Source organism: Phyllobates terribilis, unplaced genomic scaffold (assembly GCF_046119375.1).
Source record: "Phyllobates terribilis strain yellow unplaced genomic scaffold, ASM4611937v1 Scaffold_27__1_contigs__length_16484149, whole genome shotgun sequence".
Taxonomy (NCBI): domain Eukaryota; kingdom Metazoa; phylum Chordata; class Amphibia; order Anura; family Dendrobatidae; genus Phyllobates; species Phyllobates terribilis.
In genome coordinates, this window is record NW_027362787.1 from 9,662,084 (window position 1) to 9,667,114 (window position 5,031).

Below are 5,031 nucleotides of genomic sequence, written 5' to 3' on the forward strand. Positions count from 1 at the left end.
GTAACGACCGCATCACTGATCTTTTCCTTGATTTTTCCATCGACCACACAAGGACTTGTTCTTTCGTGGAGCAAGTTTACCATATAATATATTGAACATTTTTATGTACCAGCCTGTTGTATGGCACCGTATCAAATGCCTTTGAAAAGTCCAGATAGACAACATCCACTAAGTTTCCCTGGTCCAACCTGAACTTACCTCCCCATAGAATCTTTTCAGATTAGTTTGCAGGACAGATCCCTCATAATCATATGTTTAGGTTATTCTTATTGGGGTGCTCCAGGTTAGTATCTCTTAGAAAACCCTCAAAGTTGTTGCCCACAGTACAAGTTAAACTTACGGACCTATAAATTCCAGGCTCAGATGTTATCCCCTTCTTGAATATTGGTACCACATTTGCTATGTGGGTGTAACCCTGGTGGATATGGACCCACTGCCCCACGGGAGGGTTGTGACTAGGCGTCTACTGGTCTCCACTAGAACCTCTGGTGGTGAGGATAGACTGGGCCGCCGGTAGACACCAGGTACCACTTCAGTGCAGTTCTCGGGACTGCAGCAGCATTCCGGAGGTACCAGGGTACCAGACTCAGGAGAGCGAAGACAAGGACTAGGTCAGACAGTCTGAGATCAGGGCAGGAAGCACAGGTTCAGGATAGAGAAAAATGGCAAGGGGGACAGGGGTTTTTGATACCAGAAAACTCCTTTAACGCTTGCAACCTCTGTTGCTTGACTGCTACTCAAACAGTCAAATCAGTCAGTAAGAATTTAGGGAACTTCCATGGCGATATTTTGCATCAGTATTTGTTAGCAGACGCCAGGAGTGGATCCAAAACAGAAGAGGTGAAAGTGTTTCAGTTACTATTTTTCACTGTGTTTGTTCCCCTCTGGTTTTCAGCTTACAAATACTGATGTAAATTAGTGCCCAAAATACTCACTGTGTGAATGAGGCGAGGAAGCTGCTTGTAGTACTGTAATAGAAGTCCTTATTCTGAGGATGAGTTCTGTAATTCTTGTCTTCTCTGCTCCATCAAACTCCCCAGAGCAGGGGCAACCCCTGGAGCAAAACTTCTGGCGACAGATGTCCAGATGTATGACTCAGTGATGTGTGATGGACCCCGACTCCCAAACAAAATGAATCAGACACATACAAAATAAATACACAAATCATTGCAATTAGGTGTCAAACGTTCTCAACTTTATTTAAATTTACATGACACCGAAAATGGCACAACCCTCGACTCACGAAGAGTCACCCTCCAGCGCTCAGGAGAGGAAAACCCCCTGTGGAGGAAACCTCTAGGGAACCATGGCTGGAGGGCTGCCCTTCCCTTGGGCTTAGAGAGTTAGTGCCGATATATGACGGAGTTTTAGAATTTCTACATATTTACAGAGAACGACATAACAAATATAGACTATTAATGTGATAAACTGGATGTGGGAGAGATCTGGCTGCGATATCTGTCACCACATTTATTGCTGGAACGAATTTAGTTGATCTGATTTCCCAGGTGGATCTACCACTTCTCCCTTACAGATCCAGCTCCGTCTCTCAAGATGTTGGGTACTTGGTTACAGGGGTTGCTCATTATGGATAACCCCTAATAGGATGAGTATCCCCTCCCCCTCCCAATTTATCACCCATTAAAGTCAAGGATCCATCCATGAACTCCCAAAGAAGAGCAGCTCTTTGTACATAGTAACAGAAGGGGATCCTGTTTTGGGGACCCCCCCTCTGTTACCTTCCCTTCCCCCCGGGGTGTCTAAGAAGACAACCCCTTTCCCTGCTAGAACCTCCAAATTACACCAACATTGGCACATTACGTGGGGTGGTCAAGCTCAAGGTCCTCAGGCGCATCATCAGTAATGGCGCTGATCATGGCAGCGCGGCATTCTTTTATGGAATCTTCTTTATGACACTTGTTTATGCCCTCACAATAGTTGTCATGGTTACTACAAGGGCTATTACTGATGCAGGGTCCAAGTATTAACCCTTTCATCATTGGTAATTCACTTTCATTATGGAGGCAAATAACTGCACTTGTTACCAAGCAGGAGTCTTATCATTACGGCTTCCCTTAGGCACCATAAGAAATAAAGATTATAGAACATACGTACAAGTGTTTCAGGAGTGTTTTGCACTTTTTAGATCCATAGATTGGGCTTATAACTAGCACTTTACAAAGCGGAAAATTAAGAGGAAATTACTTGTAAAATAATATTATAGGGAATTGCATTTCAAGCATTTTCCTAATGTGCATTCTGCATACTTGCATAGTTACATAGGTTGAAAAAGTTTTAACTTTAATGTCCTTGGTCTATCTCCAAAGTTATACATTTTCTATTACTAGATTATTTATAACCCACAATGTCATGTTTTGTTAAAAAAGTATCCAGCCCTTCTATAAATGCTGTTATACTATCTGCCATTACTATATCTTGTGGTTGGCATTCCACAGTCTGACTGCTCTAACTGTAAAGAATCCTTTCCTATTAATTTGCCAGAATCGCTTCACCTCCGCTTGTTATGAATGTTCCTGGTGCTTTGTAAGGTCCTGGAGAGTGATAAGTCATGTGCCAGTACTATGCATTGACCACATATGTATTTATACATATAAATGTATATTTATGAAGGAGATGATAATTACCCTTTATAGAGGTGTTACGATCATTCATAAATTGCTTTCATAGGTTTGATCTCCAGGATTAGGAGAGATTTGGGGTGTAAACGTAATAAACAATGAGTAAAACATCAAAGCAAACGAAAAAGGGTTTGTGACCCAAACTGGTAGGTGAGACCGGCTAGCCCCATATTATACGAGATCACAACCAGGTTTCGCCTGAGGAGCGCAGCACTAATGAGTCCTCAGGAGCGCATAACCCTGAAATATGCAGCGATTCTACACTACCCATTATAAAAGGGTTTAATATGCTACTTACTACCATGTTTAAGTTAAGATACAAGGCATACTTGTAAGGAGAGATGAAAAAGGTGACGGGGGACAACATATAAATATACTGAGGAACTCTATACACTAGTGGCCAAAATTGAGGCAACACCCCCAAGATTTATGAATTTTTAGCATTTTGCCAATACAAATACAAATTTCATGAATGTTTTTGATTTCACAGTAAAGTTTTTCAGTAGAAATAAAATCTCATATAGAAACTCAATATTTGCTGGAAATTTGTTCATTTGTCAACAAATTGGACACTATTGTCACTCAGATGACTGTGGGAGAAAAGCCATTGATTTGTCCTATTTTCATATCTAACACTAAATGTTAATACTCAGTTGGACAGCCCTCGGCCTTGATGACTGCCTGGCATCTACTTGGCATGCTATCTACCAGTTTGTGTAAATCAGATGGCGTGATGATATGAAGCCATTGATTTGTCCTATTTTCATATCTAACACTAAATGTTAATACTCAGTTGGATAGCCCTCGGCCTTGATGACTGCCTGGCATCTACTTGGCATGCTATCTACCAGTTTGTGTAAATCAGATGGTGTGATGATATGAAGCCATGATGTGATGATGGCTGCAATGAGTTCCTGCTTGTGTGAAGCCCGCTGTTTTGACACCGCTCTTTTGAGCCGAGCCCAGAGATTCTCAATAGGATTGAGATCTGGGCTGTTTCCTGGCCAATTCAATAGCTGGACATTTTTGTCCTTGAACCAAGAGAGACATTTTTTAGCTGTATGGCATGGGGCTCCATCTTAAAATAAACGGTGTCCCTTCACTAAATACATCACGTGCCGAAGGATTGAGTTTAGGCTGAAGGACTTCCTTGATGTACTTTTCAGCATTAACTGTTTCTTCAATTACCTGCAGCCGACCACCTGCATCTCTGGACACGCAGCCCCCCACCATAACACTCAGAGGAGGCTTCATGGTGGGTACTGTACCCTCTGGCAACCAGTCCTCTCCAGGTCGTCGTCGAACGTAGCAGACACCGTCGCTGCCAAAGATGGATATGCGTGTCTCATCGCTCCATACAACATTTCTCCATTGTTCAATGGTCCATTTACAATGTTCTTTGGCCCCTGCAGACGTTTCTGACGCTGTGAGACATTCAGAAATGGCTTTTTACCTGGTATTCTGGCTCTTAACCCCGCGTTTACCAGTCGTCGTCGAACCGTCCGATCGGACACTGTCACTCCGGTGTTGACAAGCTCCTTGTTGATGTTAACAGCCGTTTATTTCCTGTTATTTAGGGCGATTCTAACAATTCTTCTATCAGTCTGAGGAGTTGTAGCCTTCTTCCTTTCTCTACCTGCTTTATTCTTTATCGAACCAGTCTCTTGAAACCGCTTACACACTTTGAGAACGAAAACATGTAATTGCTTACCTTCTGATGACAAACTGGCATTAAAATATAAAAACCGCATTTTAATCGCACAATATCTGTCTTACAACCCACACCCAGGTCACTATAAACCAACATAGAATACATATGGCAGAAGAGGGCGTGTGTACAAGTAAGTAGGTCAGTGAAATCCTCCATTAAATATTGGTGATGGTGAAAAACTGAAAGTGTTGCCTCAATTTTGGCCACTGGTGTATAACACAAAATATAAACAAAAAAGAAAGGGAAGAACATTTCTGCACAAAAAACGTGTCGCTCGGCAGGAAAATCCCCTTGATATTGCGTTTTTTGAGATTTTTTTTTCCCGTTCTTTAGAAACGCTGCAAAAATACTGAAAGAATAGACATGAAACTGCTTCAAATCTGCAAGGATTCACTTTTCCTGGTACTATCAAACATAGCGTTTTTGGGAACTTGGAGCTCTATATTACAAATATGTCCACCCCCCCAGTTGAAAGAAATTAACATTTTCCTGGAGGGAAGTTTATATTTTACATTATGTCAGTTTTTGTCTATCGATGATAAAGTGCAGTTTGCAGCAATTTTTATTGTGACATATACCCATATCATTCACGAAAATATTTTACATTCAACGCGCGTCGGGCGGGCCTGCGTGTTCTCACATGCCAGGGCTGAGTTTCAGTTCCAGTCCGACCCTGTTTAT